The sequence below is a fragment of the Crotalus tigris genome, unplaced genomic scaffold, assembly GCF_016545835.1.
Source record: "Crotalus tigris isolate CLP2741 ecotype Arizona unplaced genomic scaffold, ASM1654583v1 scf7180000020588.15403103151:6194809, whole genome shotgun sequence".
Taxonomy (NCBI): Eukaryota; Metazoa; Chordata; class Lepidosauria; order Squamata; family Viperidae; genus Crotalus; species Crotalus tigris.
In genome coordinates, this window is record NW_024098092.1 from 3,562,124 (window position 1) to 3,583,042 (window position 20,919).

General features: G+C 47.7%; 2 long non-coding RNA genes across 3 annotated transcripts; one reads left to right on the forward strand and one right to left on the reverse strand.

Moving 5' to 3' along the window:
* Positions 1–304: 304 nt before the first annotated feature.
* LOC120319018 lies at positions 305–7,152 on the forward strand. 2 transcript variants are annotated; one of them, XR_005559669.1, is made up of 4 exons: positions 305–742; positions 1,891–1,989; positions 2,703–2,752; positions 7,083–7,152. It is a non-coding gene; the product is annotated as an uncharacterized LOC120319018 (long non-coding RNA). The 2 variants fall into 2 exon arrangements; XR_005559668.1 differs by lacking the exon at positions 7,083–7,152 and adding an exon at positions 3,115–3,584 and having other exon boundaries at positions 306–742.
* A 4,886-nt stretch (positions 7,153–12,038) lies between these two features.
* Positions 12,039–16,604, reverse strand: LOC120318949. The gene is made up of 3 exons (XR_005559628.1): positions 15,007–16,604; positions 14,281–14,382; positions 12,039–12,645 (listed from the first exon to the last, which is right to left on the reverse strand). It is a non-coding gene; the product is annotated as an uncharacterized LOC120318949 (long non-coding RNA).
* Positions 16,605–20,919: the final 4,315 nt, after the last annotated feature.

The following is a 20,919-nucleotide window of genomic DNA, read 5'->3' on the forward strand; positions in this document are numbered from 1 at the left end:
TCCCTCTGTTCTTTTTCTTGATCCTTCCTTCCTTCCTTCCCTCCCTCTCGTCCCTCTCAACACCCACAACTTCTGGAGGCAATTTAAATGTAAAACCTTTTAAAAAAAACAACCCACTGCCTCTGATCAGCAGAAGCCTCCAGGCAAAATCCAAAATGGGGTGGGGGATTTCCTTCCAGTAAGGCAGGGATCTTCCAACGTGGCCCTCGGATGACTGGTGGACTTCCAACTCCCAGAATTCCTCAGCCAGCAGGCCTGGCTGAGGAATTCTGGGAGTTGAAGTCCACCAGTCATCCAAGGGCCAGGCTGGAAGACCCCTGCAGAATCTCTGGGGTCAGCAGAATCTCTGCTGGGTCTGTGCCAGGGAGAGGAGGAGGCGGCAGCAGCCACAGGCCACCAATGTCAGGCGGATGCAAACAAGCCACCTTGCGAAGTGCTGCCTTTAACCAGCCCAAGAGGAAGCAGAGCAGTTCCCGAAGGGATTGCAGACGACGGAAGTACAGTACCATGCAGTTAACAAAAAAAAATAATATTTTAAAATACAGAAGTAATTCTAACTCTCTAGTCCTCAAACCCAGCAAGCAGTAGGTCTCCCACGAAGCTCCAGCAAAGCAGAGCTTGCAAAACTCAGCCAGTCGGCTTCGACCACGTGATCAGGCACAAAAAAAACTCACTTCCGGCTTCCATCCGAGCCACGTGGCTGCAGAGACCTCTTTTTGGTAGCGGTTTTGCACGTTTAACAGTAAGTCCCTTTTCTGAATTAAGTTGGTTTTTGGGAACACTGGCTAAACAAACGCTCGTACCTGGGGAGGGGGTGATTACCTGTATATAGCCATTCGTGTTAAAATTAAGAATTAGGTCCCACTTGAATAACTTTCAACTTCTCGTGGGAAACGCCTATCCAATGGGCCACACTCCCCCTAATTGGCCACGCCCAGCCAATGGGCCACGCCTACCCGGCACCCGACGATGCATAAGTGAGTTTTGGGTTGCAGTTTGGGTACTCGGTCTCTAAAAGGTTCACCATCACTGAGTTACGTTGTAAACCTAAAACCCCATTTAAAAAGGTTTATTTCTTTTGGTGGCCGCAATACCCGCTTTTGACCACAGGAGGGCGCAGTGTTCCGTCCCATAGCATTAACATTGAGGCCGTCGTAGGCCTTTTGCCCAGGATCGGGACACCGAGAAGCTAAGCCCCAAAGCGCAGAGCGTCCGCCAAAGCGTCGCCACTCTATGCTCCTCCGAAAGGGACGGGCCGCTTCCCTCGGTCTTCTGCGCATGTCCGCCGGCTGGTTATTCGCCAGTAATCTCCGAGAAGCCCTCTCGGCATGGCGGACTTCCTGTCCCTCGATATCGGCCGTCCCCCAGGTCCTCTGGGGAAAAGGACCTTTCCATCATGGCCGGCTTCCGTTCCGGTCCTTCTTAGTCACCCTCCAACTTCCTTTTGCGGCGACCTTCTGGGAATTGACGTCCGAGCAACGAGTTAGGCCGTAAACTTAAAACCCCATTAAAAAGGCTTCTGTCTCTTGGCGGCCGCAATCCCCGTTTTTCACCACAGGAGGGCAGGGTTTTCCGTCCCATAGCATTTTTTCGACGGCCTCAATGCCGCTATCGCTAAGGCAGGGAAAGCAGCGCCCTCCTGTGGCCCAAGCCGGGTATAGCAGCCACCAAAAGAAATAAACCTTTAAAATGGCAGAAGGGCCTCCCGTCGCCCTATTAATATTAATAAGGGGTTAATAGTAAAGAGGAGGGAAATAAATAACCTTAAAATCCCATTTAAAAGGTTTATTTGTTTCGGCAATTCCCCAGTGGCTTGGGAGTCGGTCTTCCTATTTATGGCCGACTTCCTGTCCGTCCTTCTTAGTCTTCCCTGCCAACTTCCTTTCGCAGCGACCTCCCCGCCAAGGAGGACTTCCTGTCCGCCCGCTGCGGTCGTCCCCCGGTGCCTTCGGCTACGGCCGACTTCCTGTCCTGTGGAGGTGGAAGGAGGTAAGGAGATGGGCGAGCGGGCCGGGTTGTGTCCCCCTCTGCCTTTCTCGGGCTGGAACCGCCAGCAGGCCCAGGCAAGGCGGGGACTCGGTCCAGGAGGAGGGGGAAACGCAGGCTTGGGGGTTCAGGAGGGCTGCGCTTGTCTCGAGGCACCGACGCTTCTTCCCGCCTCTTTTTGGGGGCGGAGGGGGGGGGAGAATGCAGAGCACATCTGTCCCTCCGGAGAAGTTCCCCGGTTGGGAACACACTGAAGAGGGAGCTTTGAGTGCCAGTTGTTCTATCAGCTGCTGTATTATTTTCTATTGAATAGATTTGTATGACTCTATTTCACCATTGGTCTCGGTTCTCCTAAGAAGACAATCGACTTATAGCAGTTTTAAAGTAATCAAATGACCTAGAAAGGGCAGCCCTCTTTTACAGCGAGCTGGTTCTGAAATTGAAAGACTAAAAGGAAGTTGGGGGCAACTGAAGGGAACTTGGATGGCTTCGTGAACTGGTCTTTTACTATCGCCAAAAGTTTGCTTCTTTTCATGAGCTACTGAGCTTGCAGAGATCTATATCCTGCCTTTTCTAAAGGAAGGGCAGAATTCTCACCTTCCGTTTGAATAAAGGATGTTTCTGATCTGACCGATCTTGAATGTACTTTTGCATAGACAAATCCATCTTCAGTTTTTCCCCATTCTTACACCCTAAGCAGTTTATTTTTCTTGCAGATGATGAGGAATTGGTGAAAAAAACCAACAAATGTTTCCTGGTTTGGGAGGTGAGTAATATTTATGGTCTAACTGAGCCATTTGGTGATTCCCAGCGTCACTAAGAAAGTCCTGGTTTTTATTATGCCCCCTTAGTGACAGGACAGAGAAACATCTTCAGGAACCTCTTGAATTCAAAAAGTGGGAGATGTCAGGACTCACACTAAAGGGTTATTTCAGTTAGCCGCGGCTTATAAAGCACGTTTGTGTTTTTAGCATGTTGTACTTAACCAATCCCTCAGGGCTTCACCAGTAAGCCATGGGCAAGGAAAGAGGAATCATCTGCATTATGCGAGCTTCCAATCCATGCAATGCAACCCTCGATACGTAGGCTGGCTCAGAATCTCTCCTGCCTCTCTCTGTGTCCTTCTAGGGCACGGCAAAGGAGCGGAGCTTTGGCGAGGTGAAGTTCAAGCAGTGTCCTACTGAAAACATGGCACGGGAGCATTTTAAGAAACACGGCACTGAGCATTATTGGGATCTGGCTCTGAGCGAGTCAGTCCTAGAACCCACAGACTGACGGCCTTTTCTGGAGCCCCTTCTCACATTTCTGGGCGTTTGACATAAAGAGCAAGAACCGAGCAGAAACATTAGACTCTAAGCCCCCCCCCTCCTCATTCCCACAAATTCCTCACAGTACAATGCATACAATTAAAGGAAATATTTTTCAGATCCAAATAACAGGTTTTGATTTTAATGTTTGGCTTTGGACTAACAGGACACACGTGTGAGAGAGATCTTCAACTTCCCCTCTGCCACAAGTACACCTTCACTCAGTCTTGGGGTTTTATCATTCCTGCCCTGCAGGAGTGCCAAGGAGAGGATATTAAAATGTCTGGCTCTCAAAAATGCTATTCTACTCTTAGGAAAGTTCAGGTCTTTCAGATACCTTGCTTGTCCCCACACACCCCATTTAATGCATTTTCTTGCTGCAGAGAGAGATTCTGTTAAGTTTTAGCTGGAAGTCCACGTCTCTTATTCTGTTGGTAGCCGCTTTGCTTGGGTTGGTCGTAGCCGAGGGGTATTTAAAAACAGCGAGGAAAGTGCACAGGACTTCCTGTTTCCTTCCTCACCTGTTTCCTGGGAGAGGGGAAGTTATTTATTGAGAATAAAGCGGTCAAGCCCTCTGAGAGGAATTAAGTCCTACGGTTAAAGAAGGAATAACAGCCACAAAAGGAAATAAACCCTTTTGATAAGATTTTAAGATTATTATTACCGGTATTTATCTATTGAAGCTATTGAATGCTATTAAGGGTCAAAAAACAGGGCCATCCTGTGGTTGAAGCAGGTAGAGGAGCCATTAAAAAACTTTTAAATGGCATTTTAAGGTTATTCTTTATTATTAAAACCCAAACGGGCCTCCCCTGGCCCTATTAATAAGGTGTTAATACCGATAATAAAGAGAGAGAATACCGTAATCTTAAATTGCCATTAAAAAGATTTATTTCTTTTGGTGGCCGCAATACCCGCTTTTGACCACAGGAGGGCACACTTTTCCGTCCCATAGCATTAACGTTGAGGCCGTCGTAGGCCTTTTGCCCAGGATCGGGACACCGAGAAGCTAAGCTCCAAACCGCAGAGCGTCAGCCAAAGCGTCGCCACTCTATGCTCCTCCGAAAGGGACGGGCCGCTTTCCTCGGCCTTCTGCGCATGTCCGCAGTACCGCACATACAGCACCGTACCTACGGCATCATAAATTCTTTTTAACTAGGTTTAAGGCTTTTGAAGCAGATTTCTTCTTCCGCGCCTGCGTTGCTTCAAACGGGCCTCCCCTGGCCCTAGTAATAAGGTATTAATACCCTTAATAAAGGTAGAGAATACCGTAATCTTAAATTGCCATTTAAAAGTATTTATTTCTTTCGGCGGCAGCAATACCCGCTTTTGACCACAGGAGGGCACAGTTTCCCGTTCCATAGCATTAACGTGGAGGCTGTCGTCGGCCTTTTGCCCAGGATCGGGACACCGAGAAGCTAAACTCCAAAGCGCAGAGCGTCAGCCAAGGCGGTGCCACTCTATGCTCCTCCGAATGGGACGGGCAGCTTCTCGGCCTTCTGCGCATGTCCGCCGGCTGGTTCTCCACCAGTAATCGAGAGGCCTCGGCATAGCGTACTTCCTGTCCCTCGATATCGCCGTCCCCCATGGCCCACTTCCGGTCCGTTCCTTCTTATTCATCCTCCAACTTCCTTTTGCGGCGACCTTCTAGGCCGTAAACTGACACCCCCATTAAAAAGGCTTCGTTCTCTCGGCCGCCATGCCGAGAAGGTCGCTCTGTTCCTCCTGCCTAAGGCTGCGTTCTGCTGCCTTTGCCCCTAAAGTAACAATCCTGGTCTTTCATCTCTTGGGAAAGCCTGACTTTTTTGCCCTCTGTGGGGCGAGGAGAGAGGAGGGCCTGAGGTCTGACCCATTTTGCAGTTAGAAAAGAGTTAGGTCGACGTAATGGCGCCTTCTGATGACTTTGTCCCCAAAATGACCAACACAGTTTGTGACTTTTTTGCCCTCTTTGGGGTAAGTATTATTTCCTTGGGTGGCTGCTATTCCAAATAACCACAGGGGGGCACTCTTTGCACGCCCTGTGTTATATATGGTCTTTGTAGTCCCCTTCAGGCTATCACGCCCAAAATAACCACAGGAGGGCTCTCTTTGCATGCCCTGTGCTATAGATGGTCTTTGTAGTCCCTGTCAGGCTGCTATGCCCAAAATAATGACAGGAAGGTACCCTTTTCATGCCCTGTGCTATAGATGGTCTTTGTAGTCCCTGTCAGGCTGCTATGCCCAAAATAATGACAGGAGGGTACCCTTTTCATGCCCTGTGCTGTAGATGGTTTCTGTAGTCCTGTCAGACTGCTATGCCCAAAATAGCCCCAGGAGGGCACTCTTTTCATGCCCTGTGTTATAATTGGTCTTTGTAGTCCCTGCCAGGCTGCTATGCCCAAAATAATGACAGGAGGGCTTTCTTTGCATGCCCTATGCTATATATGATCTTTGTAGTCCCTTTCTGGCCATTGTGCCCAAAATAACCACAGGAGGGCACTCTTTTCGTGCTCTGTGTTATAGATGGTCTTTGTAGTCCCTTTCTGGCCGCTATGCCCAAAATGACCACAGGGGGGGGCACTTTGCATGCCCTGTGCTATAGATGGTCTTTGTAGTCCCTGTCAGACTGCTATGCCCAAAATAACCACAGGAGGGCACTCTTTACATGCCCTGTGCTATAGATGGTCTTTGTAGTCCCCTTCAGGCTGTTATACCCACAATAACCACAGGAGGGCAAAAGCTCCAGCAAAGCAAAAGAGTTCTTGCGAAACTCAGCCAATCGGCTTCGGCCACGAGACCAGGCACCCCCCCCCCCCCAAAAAAAACCCACTTCCGGCTTCTCTCCGAGCAAAAAAAAAACCACTTCCGGCTTCTCCTCCCGGAGCCTCGTGGCTGCAAAGGGCCGTTTTTGGTGGCGGTTTTGCTCGTCTAGCAGTGAGTCCCTTTTCTGAATTCGTAGGTTTTTATGAACCCTGGACAAACAGTGATTACGTGTGTATAGCTATTCGTGTTAAAATTAAGAATTAGGTCCCAACTTGAATAGCTGCCCCCTGCTTTGAATTAAGCAGCCAGTTGCATGTCCGCCGCCTTTAAACATGGCGACACGGTTAAAACGCCGCTGAAAAAAATACAGCCTCTTTTATCCCTTTTTCTAATTAATAAATACAAAAAAAGAAAGCACCAAATTCTAAAGGGACAAGCTAAAAAAAGAAATGAATACATGCAGGATATATACTTACAGAACGTCTATATCCATAAACGGAAGTGATGATTCATTGCAGACGTTCATACCTAATCTATATTCATTAATTGTGCAAACCACAGAAGAGTTGCAGCCATGTGTTTGTCTTCCCAGGACTGCCCTTGTGGCTTCTCAAGCACAGGAGCCAGAAGGGAGGATGGGAATCCCAACTATTTTCAGCTCTGTAGGGGTAGACAACCCTGGTGCCTGTTTGCTTAGGGGTCTATTTCAGCTCAGCTTGAAATTGGAGAAAGGTGTCATGAACTTTACAAGGGTGGTAGGGTTAGGTTAACTGGCCCAAGGAAAGCAGAAAAGAGTCCTCCTTAAGGGAGGTGGGCAAAAGGTTCACAAGAGGAAGCCCCCTCATGCAGGACCAAGCAAAGGTCCATGCATCCCCTTTGGGGTGAATCTCCCACCAGCTATTCTTTGGGAAAAACCTAAGGCCAAGTCAACTGAGTCAGCATTCTAGAATGTAACATTTGCTCCTTTCTGAAGTACGACTGAAGATTTGCAAGATCAGAAATTGTCTTCTCCTCTAATTCTGTTTTTTTCTTTCCTTCCGACCCCAGATATAGGAAGGAATCAACGGACCATGATGCCCATCTGCTTCCTGACGGCGGCGGTGTGAGATGGCTGAGCTTGTTTGGGTGGGTGGGAGGGCCACGTGTCTCTTGGAGCATCTGCCACGGATCCACGAAGTTCAGACTCATCTGCACCAGCCACACGGATTCCTGTCTTGAGTTGAAGACCAACCTTCCAGTGTCCAGTAAAAGGACCTCCGCTTTGATGTAGTGTTGTAGTGTTTGATACATTTGTGCAGTTGTTGTGTGTTTTATTTCTAGCTTCCTGGGCTGTTAAAAACCCCCAAACACCAAAAGGAACCCCCCCACGTTATGGGGGGGTGCCATTGTAAGGGGGTGCCCATGGTAAGCTAGCTTTCGGGGCGAATGGTATATATATTACAGGTAGTCCTTGACTTAACGGCCACATTTGAGTCCAGAGCTTCTGTTGCTAAGCAAGGCATTTTGTTAAGTGGGTTTTGCCCAATTTAATGACTTTCCTTGCTACATTTGTTAACTGCAAATGTTGAGTTAGCAACATGGTTCTTAAGCGAATGTCGCTTCCCCATTGACTTCGCTTGTCAGGTCACAAAATGCGATCACCTGAGCCCAGAACACTAGCCGTCATAAGTATGAGTCAGTTGTAAAGCTTCTGAACTTAATCACATGCCACGAGGATGTTGCCATTGTAAGTTACTTCCTTCAGTGCTGTTGTACCTTCAAATAGTCACTAAATGAACTGTTTTAACTCAAGGACTACCTATACCAGCTTTTAGGTAGTAATATATATAGGCATTCTTCTATGTACATATTAGCATTTCGTACAGATAGTTGTATTTACTAAAAATATGCTAATATGCACATATATGTGTATGTATATATATGAACACAGAGAGACATAATTGGTCTATTCCCAGAATAAACCAATTATGCCAACAAGTCTCTGCATGTGCATATATACATATATACATGCCCCAACGTTTCGCTTCTCATCCAAGAAGCTTCTTCAGTTCTGGCTGAATGGTGGGGAGTGGAAGGATTTATATTCTTTGCAGTCATCTGGTCCTTAGTACCCCAAAGGTAAGTCGTTAGCTCTCCGAGAGTCATTGAGGCCTCTCGGGGGTTTATCTGTATCCTCGGGGTCACCTGGACCCATGTGGCGGTGGGCCTGGGACCTTCTTGGGACTGCTGCAAGGACCGTGTTGGAGACAGGAGGTAAGTGGTGTCGTATCCCTCCCCCCTTTGTTGAGAGAGGCCTTTGGTTTTAACACAGATGGCCTCTTTGACCCCTCTTTCAAACCAGCGGTCCTCTCTATCCAGAACGTGGACTTTGCTGTCTTCGAAAGAGTGGCCTTTGTCTTTCAAAAGCAGATGGACCGCTAAACCTCGTCCTAGTGGGCTTGTTCTATGCAATTGTGGTTTGTTTTGTTTCTCCAGTGTAGAGATCTGTACATGTCTCACCACATTCTACTGCAAATATTGTATTGCTCAGTTTGTGTGTGAGTGTTTTATCCTTGGGGTGGACAAGCTTCTGCCTTAGTGCAGAGTTTCTCAATCTTGGCAACTTTTTAAGATGTGTGAACTTCAGCTCCCAGAATTCCTGAGTGAGCATTCTGGCTGAGGAATTCTGGTAGCCGAAGTCCACACATCTTAAAAGTTGTCAAGGTTTTGAGAAACATTGCCTTCTCAATCTTGGCAACTTTTTAAGATGTGTAAGCTTCATTCCCAGAATTCCTGAGTGAGCATTCTGGCTGAGGAATTCTGGGAGCTGAAGTCCACACATCTTAAAAGTTGTCAAGGTTCTGAGAAACATTGCTTTCTCAATCTTGTCAATTTTTTAAGATGTGTAAACTTCAGCTCCCAGAATTCCCGAGTGAGCATGCTGAGGAATTCTGGGAGCTGAAGTCCACACATCTTAAAAGTTGTCAAGGTTTTGGGAAACACTGCCTTAGTGTATTTTGGGGTTGGTAGTGTGCACGTACGTTGAGTTAGTTGAAAATCCTGAGCTTTTCAGGAGTTAGTTAAAATCCTGAGTTTTTCAGATAATTCCTGCATTTTATGGATTGATGTTGGTTCTTTTGTTGTTGTATTTCTCCTTATTGGGGGCAGGGGGGGACAAAGGATCCTACTGGAGCTTTGTCTGGATTTGATGGAAGGCCCACTTGGGATAGCCATAGGTTCTGAGGGCTTCTTCGATGTGTTTTAGTCCTGTTCCCTCTGCTGGTAGGTAAACCTTCAGCCCAGTAGTGTAGGATTGTGATGACTTCCATGTTTTTCCTCCAGTGGAGGTAAACAATACTTCACTGTTGAAGTATGACTCTTGTCCTGATGGGTTTGTTCTCCTATGTTGTGCCATGCGCTTGTGAAGTAGTAGTTTTGTTCACAAATGCATGGCACAACATAGGAGAACAAACCCATCAGGACAAGATTCAGCACTTCATGTGTCTGAGGAGATTGTTAGCCAGCCAGATCATGGTTTGCTCCAAAGGTCCTTTCCCAAGAGGCCACTAGACTGTTTTTTCTTGAAGACTTTCACTTCTCATCCAAGAAGCTTGAGGGATGAGAAGTGAAACATCTTCAAGGAAAAACAAAGGAAGTCCAGTTGCCTCTTGGGAAAGCACATTTGGAACAGCGGTCCATCTGCATTGGAGAGACGAAGGCCACTCTGGAAGACAGCAAAGTCCACATTCTGGATGGAGAGGACTCCTGGCTTGAAAGAGGGGTCAAAGAGGCCATCTGTGTTAACAGGCCTCTCTCAACAAAAGGGGGAGGGATACGACACCTCCTGTCTCCAACACAGTCTTTTCAGCAGTTCCAAGAAGGTCCCAGGCCCATCTCCACACTGGTCCAGGTGACTCTGAGGGTACAGGTGAACCCCCAGGTGGCTTCAAGGGCTCTTGGAGTACTAACGACCAGATGACTGCAAAGAATATAAATCGTTCCACACACCCCCACCATTCAGCCAGAACTGAAGAAGCTTCTTGGATGAGAAGCGAGGCGGCTCAAAAAAAAAAAAAAAAAAAACCAACAAAACACAAGCACCGCCCACCACACACTGATCCACGTATAAAGTCAAGTCACAGAGTGTCCGGTCCATTCGTTCTCTCTCTCCTCCTCCCCCCCCCCCCCGCCTGTGTACTTTGACACAGTTGCATACAGTCATCTGGGCTTAAGATCTATTGGGGTTTTCCTAATAGATCTTAGCCTATATTGTTCTATGTGTCTGTGTATCTCAACAGAGACACATAGAACAATATAGGCTAAGATTTATTAGGAAAAAAGTCCCAATAGATCTTAGCCTATATTGTTCTGTGTTAAGATGCACAGACACATAGAACAATATAGGTAAGATCTATTAGGAAAACCCCAATAGATCTTAAGCCCAGATGACTGTATGCAACTGTGTTAATGTACACAGGCACATACAGTACTTTAACATAGTTGCATAGTCATCTATTGTTCTGTTTCTGTGCTAAGATACACAGACACATAGAACAATATAGGCTAAGATCTATTAGGAATAACCCAATAGATCTTAAGCCCAGATGACTGTATGCAACTGTGTTAATGTACACAGGCACATACAGTACTTTAACATAGTTGCATAGTCATCTATTGTTCTGTTTCTGTGTTAAGATACACAGACACATAGAACAATATAGGCTAAGATCTATTAGGAATAACCCAATAGATCTTAAGCCCACATGACTGTATGCAACTGTGTTAATGTACACAGGCATATACAGTAATAGGCATATTCCCTAATATATGGTATGTTTATAATCTACATATTACCATATATTAAGGCAGTGTTTCTCAACCTTGACAATTTTAAGGCATGCTGGCTGTGGAATTCTGGGAGTTGAAGTCCACATGCCTTAAAATTGTCAAGGTTGAGAAACACTGTATTAAGGTGTATACCATACTGTTACCAGCTCTAGGCAGCAAAAGAAAAAAAAAGCCACTAGAGGGCAGCAAAGTACATTTGGCATCATCTAGTGGCCTAGCATGTTTTTGCAGCCCAGATCTGGTAACCTTAGAGCAGTCTTTTTCAAACTTGGCCACTTTTAAGATGGATGGCTTTCAACTCCCAGAATTACTTGGGAGTTGAAGTCCCCCATATCTGACAAGTTTGCAAAACACTGCCCTGGTTTATACACAATATACATCCAGTTGCATGTGTGTATCTTTCTTCTGCAGTTCCACTGATAGATATATATATGGGCAATCCAGGGACCCTCCTTCGTGTCACAATTTGCCTCTACGGCAACAGTTTTCCAGAAGGAAGTTCCTAGAAAAGGAAGTGTCTTGATGGGGGCATCAGGATACCTCCAGAATACCAAAACCATCTTCCTGTTCTGGAAAGATTCCTTTGGGGAAACTGCTGGATTAGCCCAATCGGCATGAGGAAAACAAGGACGTTTAAAATTGCCCAGAAGGTACCCTTTTGCCCATATATACCAGTCACTTTTCTCCTGATTGCACAAGGGCTGCAAAGTCTCGGGTGCTGAGGCCTTGCCCGTCCGAGTTCTCTCTGGCCACCAAGTCCCATCATCCTCAGTCCATGCTGCACCGGCCGAGGAGAGGAATAACTGTGGTGTTCTCCCTGCTGGTTTGGCAGCTGCCCTAGCCCACCCAGCAGGGAGGCCCCACAAGATGACTTGTGACCAAGCCAGCAAAAACTGGCATGGAGAACAGATCAGGCAAAGATCCCCATGCTGCACCAAGCTAGAGATGTACTACAACTCCTAGCAGCCCCAGGCAGCACGGTTAAGGAGGGGTGCTGCTTCGGCAGTCCTGGTGCAATCAGGCAAAGTGCCAATGGAGCTGGAGAAGAAAGGATACTTACACACGTGCTTGACTTACCTGTGGCAGGATCTTCTCCTAATGTGGGATTTCGAAAACCAGCACCCCTGACAATGAAACAGCCATTTTCAAGCACACCAACCCCCTCATCCCGAGACCAACACTTAATAAAGGTATTTTATTTACAAGAAAAACACTCGCAAAGTCTCTTCTTCTTCTTAAGATCTCCAGATGTTGCAGGTAGCGTTGGTGGCTGTTCCGGAAAGGCAGACTGAACTATTTCAGCTAGGTGCAAGGAATGGAAGCCCTCCTGTCCCCCAGAATGGTCTCTGCACACGTGGGCTACAGCCTGTCTTACTACCTCCTGATTCTTGGGCTAAAGCCTTTATTATCATCTCCCGATTCTAGCCTATCTATCATGGTTCCTGTTACCCACCATCTCTTCTTCGCTCCCACAGCGCTGTTATTAAAGCTTTGGGGAGACCCCCACGTGCTCACCCCCTCTTCTTCTGCTGCCTGCTTGGCCAACCCGTGGCTTCCGAGCCCTCCAAAGAGGTCTGCAGGAACGCCAGCCTTGGGGTTCTCCTTCTCCAGGGTCCAGCTCAGCTGGATTTCCCTTCTTCCCACCCTGCCTAGATGTTGTCATAGGGGAATGTTGTAGCTACAGCCGGCCACTTCGTTGTAAGAGGAGCAGCAGATAGGAAGGACGCTCTCTGCCACCAGCTTGTCTGTGGAGAATTCGTAGGCGTAGATAATGCCTCTGTGCCTGTTCAGAGAGAAGCAAGGGGAGAAAAGGGAAAAGAAATTAAGCAGGGCGCTTTTCAACCAGCCTGGTTCCCAGCAGTTCAAAACCCTCTGGAGCAACTTTCCAACCTTGGCAACGTTAAGATGTCTGCACTTCAAATTCAAGCTAGCTGGGGAATTCTGGGAATTGGCCCTTACGTCTTAAAATTGCCCAGATTGGAGAACGTTGCTCCAGACCAGGGGCCTTCAAACATGGCTCTTTTATGACTGGGGGAGTTCAAGTCCACAAGTCATAAAAGGGCCAAGTTTGAAGACCCCTGCTCCACACTCTGGTTCCTCTCTAGGGCCAAGAAGATGTTAAAATGCAAGCACATCAATTCAGAGTAGACCATTGTGCTTAAAGGAGCACCCTTAACAGTTCCGGGTTGTTCTACTTTTAGAGTAGTGCTTCTCAACCTCGGCTACATTAAGACGTGTGGACTTCAATCCCCAGAATTCCCTGTCTGGGGAATCCTGGGGATTGAAGTTCAGTCCTCTTAAAGCTGGCATGTCAAACTGCTGGTCCGTGGGCCGGATGCGTCACGCCAAAACTGTGCCCACCCCATTGCCGGCAATGGGGAACAAGTCACGATACGTTGCGCGACATCTCATGATGTCACAAGTTTGACCTGCCTGTCTTAAAGATAATGAAGGTTGAGAAACACTGCTCTAGATACCTCAACTATCCTGTATTCACCTTCTTGGAAGTCAGCTCAGAGTATGAGGAAACAGATGGGAAGGGAGAAGGGGAGCAAAGAGGAGATAAGAGAGGGAAGTGGAGGAAGAGGGGGGGAAGACAAGAGAAAAGGAGGTGGGAGGGGAGGGGAGAAGAGGGGAGGTAAAGGAAGGGGAGAGGAGGGAAGGGAGAAGATAAGATTTAAAACAGGATTTGGATAAGCTAAACTACTCTGTATTCCAAGAGGATGCGAGGCCAATAGCCATCCAGAAGCATCTGGATTTCCCATCAACCTTAGCCAAGCCAACCCATAATAATGGGTGCTGGAACATCTTACCACCCTTCACCCATCACGCTGGGTTTGTTCTTCCAGGCCACTTGCTGCTCACCAGAGCTTGCTTACGATTTATAGCTGGCTACCTTCCTATCCTAAACCCCTGCCTGGCTTGGCCACAACATCCCGGCTCTCTGCCACCACAAGCTCTCAAACGCTCCTCCATTGTGGCTTCTCCTCTTTTTTTGTTTAAACCAGGGGTCTTCAAACTTGGCCCTTTTGTGATTTGTGGACTTCAATGCCCAGAATTCCTCAGCCAGGCACGCTGAGTCCACAAGTCCTAAAAGGGCCATGTTTGAAGACCCCTGCTCCAAAGCAGCATTTCTCAAACTTGACAACTCTTAAGACCCGTGGACTTCAACTCCCAGAATTCCCTAGCCAGGGCTGAGGAATTCTGGGAGCTGAAGTCCACAAGTCATAAAAGGGCCACGTTTGAAGACCCTTGGTTTAAACTGAGGAAAGCCAACTTGGGGGAATGCCTCCCAGCGTCCCACAATATTGTCTAGCTAAGACTGCTGGGAATTGTAGTCTAGCAACCCTGAGAGTGGTGTCACACGGCTCCTTCTGCTGGTTAAGATCAAAGTACCACTGTGAGGGTCAGCTCTCACCTTCGGGGAGCGGTCAAGTCGTCGTCCATGATGCTGGCCCCATTGGGGATGTTGGCCGTGATGAGGCTGTGGGAGCTAAAGCGGAGCTGGCGAACTGGGTGCCTGGAAAAAAAGGGAGCCCCGGAGTCCATCAGTGGCTTTTCAATAATCTCTCCATGTTTACATGCAGCGGACATGCAACTGGCTGTTTAATTAAAAGCAGGTGCGCTTATTCAAGCGCACAGTAAATCAGAACAAATGCAAAGTAAAACCCTAGGAGTTTATTTTATTTTATTAAAAACCTTTCTACTGGGTGTCTGAAAATAAAAAGGAGCCACGGAGGCCTTCGGCGGCTCTTCAAGACGGTCTCCATATTTAAATGCAACTGGCTGCTTAATTAAAAGCAGGTGCGCTTATTCAAGTGCACAGTAAATCGGAACAAATGCAAAGTAAAACCCTAGGAGTTTATTTTTGTTTTATTTTATTTTATTAAAAACCTTTCCACTGGGTGCCTGGAAGAAAAAGGGAGCCCGCGAGTCTATCAGCGGCGTTTTAACCGTGTCGCCATGTTTCAAGGCGGCGGACATGCAACTGGCTGCTTAATTCAAAGCAGGTGCAGTTATTCAACTGGGAATTAATTCTTAATTTTAACACGAATGGCTATATACAAGTAATCCCCCCCCCCAGGTACGAGCGTTTGTTTAGCCAGTGTTCCCCAAAACCAACGAATTCAGAAAAGAGACTCACGGTTAGACGAGCAAAACCGCCACCAAACACGGACCTCTGCAGCCACGAGGCTCCGGGAGGAGAAGCCGGAAGTGGGGTTTTTTTTTTGGTCGGAGAGAAGCCGGAAGTGGTTTTTTTTTTTTTTTGGTGCCTGGTCTCGTGGCCGAAGCCGATTTGCTGAATTTCGCAAGAGCTCTTTTGCTTTGCTGGAGCGTTTGCCCTCCTGTGGCTATTGTGGGTATAACAGCCTGACAGGGGACTACAAAGACCATCTATAGCACAGGGCTTGTAAAGAGAGCCCTCCTGTGGCTATTTTGGGCATAACAGCCTGACAGGGACTACAAAGACCATCTATAGCATACTGTATGGAAAGAGAGCCCTCCTGTGGTTATTTTAGGTGTGATAACTTGAAGGGGACTACAGAGACCATCTATCTAGCACAAGGCATGCAAAGAGAGCCCAACTGTGGTTATTTTGGGTATAGCAGCCTGACAGGGACTACAATGACCATATATAACACAGGACATGCAAAGAGTGCCTTCCTGTGGTTATTTTGGGCATAGCGGCCAGAAAGGGACTACAAAGACCATCTATAGCACAGGGAATGCAAATTGTGCCCTCCTGTGGTTATTTTAGGCATAGCGGCCAGAAAGGGACTACAAAGACCATCTATATAGTACAGGGCATGAAAAGAGTGCCCTCCTGGGGCTATTTTGGGCATAGAAGTCTGACAGGACTACAAAAACCATCTATAGCACAGGGCATGAAAAGGGTACCCTCCTGTCATTATTTTGGGCATAGCAGTCTGACAGGACTACAAAAACCATCTATAGCACAGGGCATGAAAAGGGTACCCTCCTGTCATTATTTTGGGCACAGCAGCCTGACAGGGACTACAACGACCATCTATAGCACAGGGTATGCAAAGAGAGCCCTCCTGTGGTTATTTTGGGCGTGATAGCCTGAAGGGGACTACAAAGACCATATATAACACAGGGCATGCAAAGAGAGCCCTCCTGTGGTTATTTGGAATAGCAGCCACCCAAGGAAATGATACTTACCCCAAAGAGGGCAAAAAAGTCACAAACTGTGTTGGTCATTTTAGGGACAAAGTCATCAGAAGGCGCCATTACGTCGACCTAACTCTTTTCTAACCGCAAAATGGGTCAGACCTCAGGCCCTCCTCTCTCCTCGCCCCAAAGAGGGCAAAAAAGTCAGGCTTTCCCAAGAGATGAAAGACTAGGATTGTTACTTTAGGGGCAAAGGCAGCAGAACGCAGCCTCAGGCAGGAAGAACAGAGCGACCTTCTCGGCATGGCCGCCGAGAGACAGAAGCCTTTTTAATGGGGGTGTCAGTTTACGGCCTAGGTCGCCGCAAAAGGAAGCTGGAGGGTGAATAAGAAGTAACGGACCGGAAGTGGGCCATGGGGGACAGCGATATCGAGGGACAGGAAGTATGCTATGACGAGGCCTCTCGGAAATTCTGGGTGAAGAACCAGCCGGCGGACATGCGCAGAAGGCCGAGAAACTGCCCGTCCCTTTCGGAGGAGCATAGAGTGGCGACGCTTTGGCGGACGCTCTGCGCTTTGGAGCTTAGCTTCTCGGTGTCCCGATCCTGGGCAAAAGGCCTACGACGGCCTCAACGTTAATGCTATGAGACGGAAAACTGTGCCCTCCTGTGGTCAAAAACGGGTATTGCGGCCACCAAAGGAAACCTTTTTCATGGCATTTTAAGGTTATTCTTCTATATTTTTATTCTTAACACCTTATTATTAATATTAACGGGGCGGACGGGAGGCCCGGTCGGTGCGACACGGGCGCAGAAGAAATCCTGGTTCGAGTCTTAAACCGAGTTAAGGCCTATCGTGGCATTAATATTAATAAGGTTTTAATAATAAAGAATAATAATCTTAAAACGCCATTAAAGAGGTTTATTTATTTTTGTGGCTGCAATATCTGATTTGACAGAGTTTTCCGTCCCTTGGCTATAGGATGGAGGCCATGAAAAAAAGCCTACCATGGACTCCAAGCTAAAGCTATGGGACCGAAAACTGTGCCCTCCTGTCAGCCTTGGCTGACGCTCTGCGCTTTGGAGTTTAGCTTCTCGGTGTCCCGATCCTGGGCAAAAGGCCGACGACAGCCTCAACGTTAATGCTATGGGACGGAAAACCCTGCCCTCCTGTGGTCAAAAACGGGTATTGCGGCCACCAAAAGAAATAATGGCCTTTTAACATTAAGGTATTCTCTATCTTTATTAACGGTATTAACACCTCATTACTAGGGCCAGGGCAGGCCCGTTTGCTGCAACGCAGGCGCGGAAGAAGAAATCTGCTTCTAAAGCCTTGAACCTAGTTAAAAAGGACTATGATGCCGTAGGTACGGTGCTGTATGTGCGGTACTGCGGACATGCGCAGAAGGCCGAGGGAAGCTGCCCGTCCCTTTCGGAGGAGCATAGAGTGGCGACGCTTTGGCGGACGCTCTGCGCTTTGGAGCTTAGCTTCTCGGTGTCCGATCCTGGGCAAAAAGGCCTACGACGGCCTCAATGTTAATGCTATGGGACGGAAAACTGTGCCCTCCTGTGGTCAAAAGCGGATATTGCGGCCACCAAAAGAAATAAACCTTTTTAATGGCAATTTAAGATTACGGTATTCTCTATCTTTATTAAGGGTATTAACACCTTATTAATAGGCCAGGGGAGGCCCGTTTGCTGCAATGCAGGCACGGAAGAAGAAATCTGATTCAAAAGCCTTAAACCTGGTTAAGGAGGACTATGATGGTTTTAATACTAAAATGCCATTGCTACACCTGCTTCAACCACAGGATGGCCCTGTTTTTTGACCCTTAATAGCCTTCAATAGCTTCAATAGATAAATAATAATAATCTTAAAATCATATTAAAAGAGTTTATTTCCTTTTGTGGCTGCTAATCCTTCTTTAACCGTAGGACTCAATTCTTCCCAGAGGGCTTGACCGCTTTAGTCTCAATAAATAACTTCCCCTCTCCCAGGAAACAGGCGAGGAATGACACAGGAAGTCCTGTGGACTTTCCTCACTGTTCTTAAATATCCCGAGGCTACAACCAAGCCAAGCAAAGCGGTTACCAACAGAATAAGAGACGTGGACTTCCAGCTAGAACTTAGCAGAATATCTCTCTCTGCAGAAAAAAAATGCATTAAATGGGGTGTGTGGGGACCAGCAAGGTATCTGAAAGACCTGAGCTTTCCTAAGAGTAGAATAGCATTTTTGAGAGCCAGACTTAATATCCTCTCCTTGGCACTCCTGCAGGGCAGGAATAATAAAACCCCAAGACTGAGTGAAGGTGTACTTGTGGCAGAGGGGAAGTTGAAGATCTCTCTCACACGTGTGTCCTGTTAGTCCAAAGCCAAACATTAAAATCAAAACCTGTTATTTGGATCTGAAAAATATTTCCTTTAATTGTATGCATTGTACTGTGAGAAAATTGTGGGAATGAGGGGCGGGGCTTAGAGTCTAATGTTTCTGCTCAGTTCTTGCCCTTTATGTCAAACGCCCAGAAATGTGAGAAGGGGCTCCAGAAAAGGCCGTCAGTCTGTGGGTTCTAGGACTGACTCGCTCAGAGCCAGATCCCAATAATGCTCAGTGCCGTGTTTCTTAAAATGCTCCCGTGCCATGTTTTCAGTAGCACACTGCTTGAACGTCACCTCGCCAAAGCTCCGCTCCTTTGCCGTGCCCTAGAAGGACACAGAGAGAGGCAGGAGAGATTCTGAGCCAGCCTACGTATGGAGGGTTGCATTGCATGGATTGGAAGCTCGCATAATGCAGATGATTCCTCTTTCCTTGCCCGTGGCTTACTGGTGAAGCCCTGAAGGATTGGTTAAGCACAACATGCTAAAAACACAAACCGTGCTTTACAAGCTGTGGCTAGCTGAACTAACCCTTTAGAGTGAATCCTGACATCTCCCACTTTTTGAATTCAAGAGGAGGGTTGCTCTCTGAAGGGACAATCGTACAGAGCACCCACAGTTCAGTTCCTGAAGGTGTTTCTGTGTCCTGTCACTAAGGGGGCATAATAAAAATCAGGACTTTCTTAGTGACACTGGGAATCACCAAATGCCTCAGTTAGACCATAAATATTACTCACCTCCCAAACCAGGGAACATTTGTTGGTTTTTTTCACAGATTCCTCATCATCTGCAAGAAAAATAAACTGCTTAGGGTGTAAGAATGGGGAAAAACTGAAGATGGATTTGTCTATGCAAAAGTACATTCAAGATTGGTCAGATCAGAAACATCCTTTATTCAAACAGAAGGTGAGAATTCTGCTCTTCCTTTAGAAAAGGCAGGATATAGATCTCTGCAAGCTCAGTAGCTCATGAAAAGAAGCAAACTTTTGGCGATAGTAAAAGACCAGTTCACGAAGCCATCCAAGTTCCCTTCAGTTGCCCCCAACTTCCTTTTAGTCTTTCAATTTCAGAACCAGCTCGCTGTAAAAGAGGGCTGCCCTTTCTAGGTCCTTTGATTACTTTAAAACTGCTATAAGTCGATTGTCTTCTTAGGAGAACCGAGACCAATGGTGAAATAGAGTCATACAAATCTATTCAATAGAAAACAATGCAACAGCTGATAGAACAACAACTGGCACTCAAAGCTCCCTCTTCAGTGTGTTCTCAACCGGGGAACTTCTCCGCTTCTCCAGGCCCTTTTGAAGGAAGCCTGGGCGCAGGAGGTCTGAGGTTTGCCTGCAACCCCCAAAAGAAGAAATGGCACCGGGCGCTTTTCTGTCTGTTCTACATCTTCGGAAGACGATGCTGGGAGTGGGGCCCGCAGCGTACTGCCTTCCAGAATCGGTCGCTTTTCTTAGTGACGCTATTTCTGTGACCTGTTCTGCAGATGGACAGAGCTGGAAGAACCAGTGGGTCCCTGAGCCAGGTGCAGCCTTCCTGGACCCCGACCTCGCCTCCTCCCCTTCCCCCCGTTCCAGTGAGGCTCTTGCCAGAGCTTAAGGTGTGCTTCCAGCGCATCACCCTGCGGAGGCGTTTATTTCTCAGTTTCAGCATTTTGGTAGCCCACAGTCAATCGCTTTCACTGACTTCATCACTTCTTGATAAGCATTTCCAGGCCGGCCCTGAGCAGAAGTGCACTTTCTTACCATCTCCTTTTGCGTTCGACGTCTGCTCATCCCATTTTATTCGGTGTAACGGGAGCCGCTGAAATTTCTTCTGTGCTTTGGGACCTTGGAAAGGAAGCAGAAAAGGTAGAACTGACAAAGCAGCGTCCCAACAAGTGAGGAAGCACAACTTCACAAACACAACAAGTGGGAGGAGGTCCCAACCAGAAACAGAGACCGACTCTCAAAGGAAAAGCCAGAGAGAGACGAGGTCCTTGTGCTGCTTTTCAAAGCGCACGTTTCTGAGGACTTGGCCTACCCTGACAGGATGGCCTGAAACCGGTTTGACTTACTCCAGATTGCGCCAAGGGATGCTATTTCTGCGACCCGTTCTGCAGAGGGACAGATGTGCTCTGCATTCTCCCCCCCCTCCGCCCCCCAAAAAGAGGCGGGAAGAAGCGTCGGTGCCTCGAGACAAGCGCAGCCCTCCTGAACCCCCAAGCCTGCGTTTCCCCCTCCTCCTGGACCGAGTCCCCGCATTGCCTGGGCCTGCTGGCGGTTCCAGCCCCTGAGAAAGGCAGAGGGGGACACAACCCGGCCCGCTCGCCCATCTCCTTACCTCCTTCCACCACCACCACGAGGGGAAACGTCGTTTTTCATAGGCCCCGGTGGACGGCGGATTTGACCGGAAGAGAAGTCCGCGATACCGAGGTCTTCTGTGAAAAAGGAAGTTGGGGAAACGATTAAGGACCGGAAGTCGGCCATCATGGGGGACTGCTGATAGCGAGGGACAGGAAGTCCACCATGCGGAGGCCTCTCGGAGATTACTGAAGAACCGGCCGGCGGACA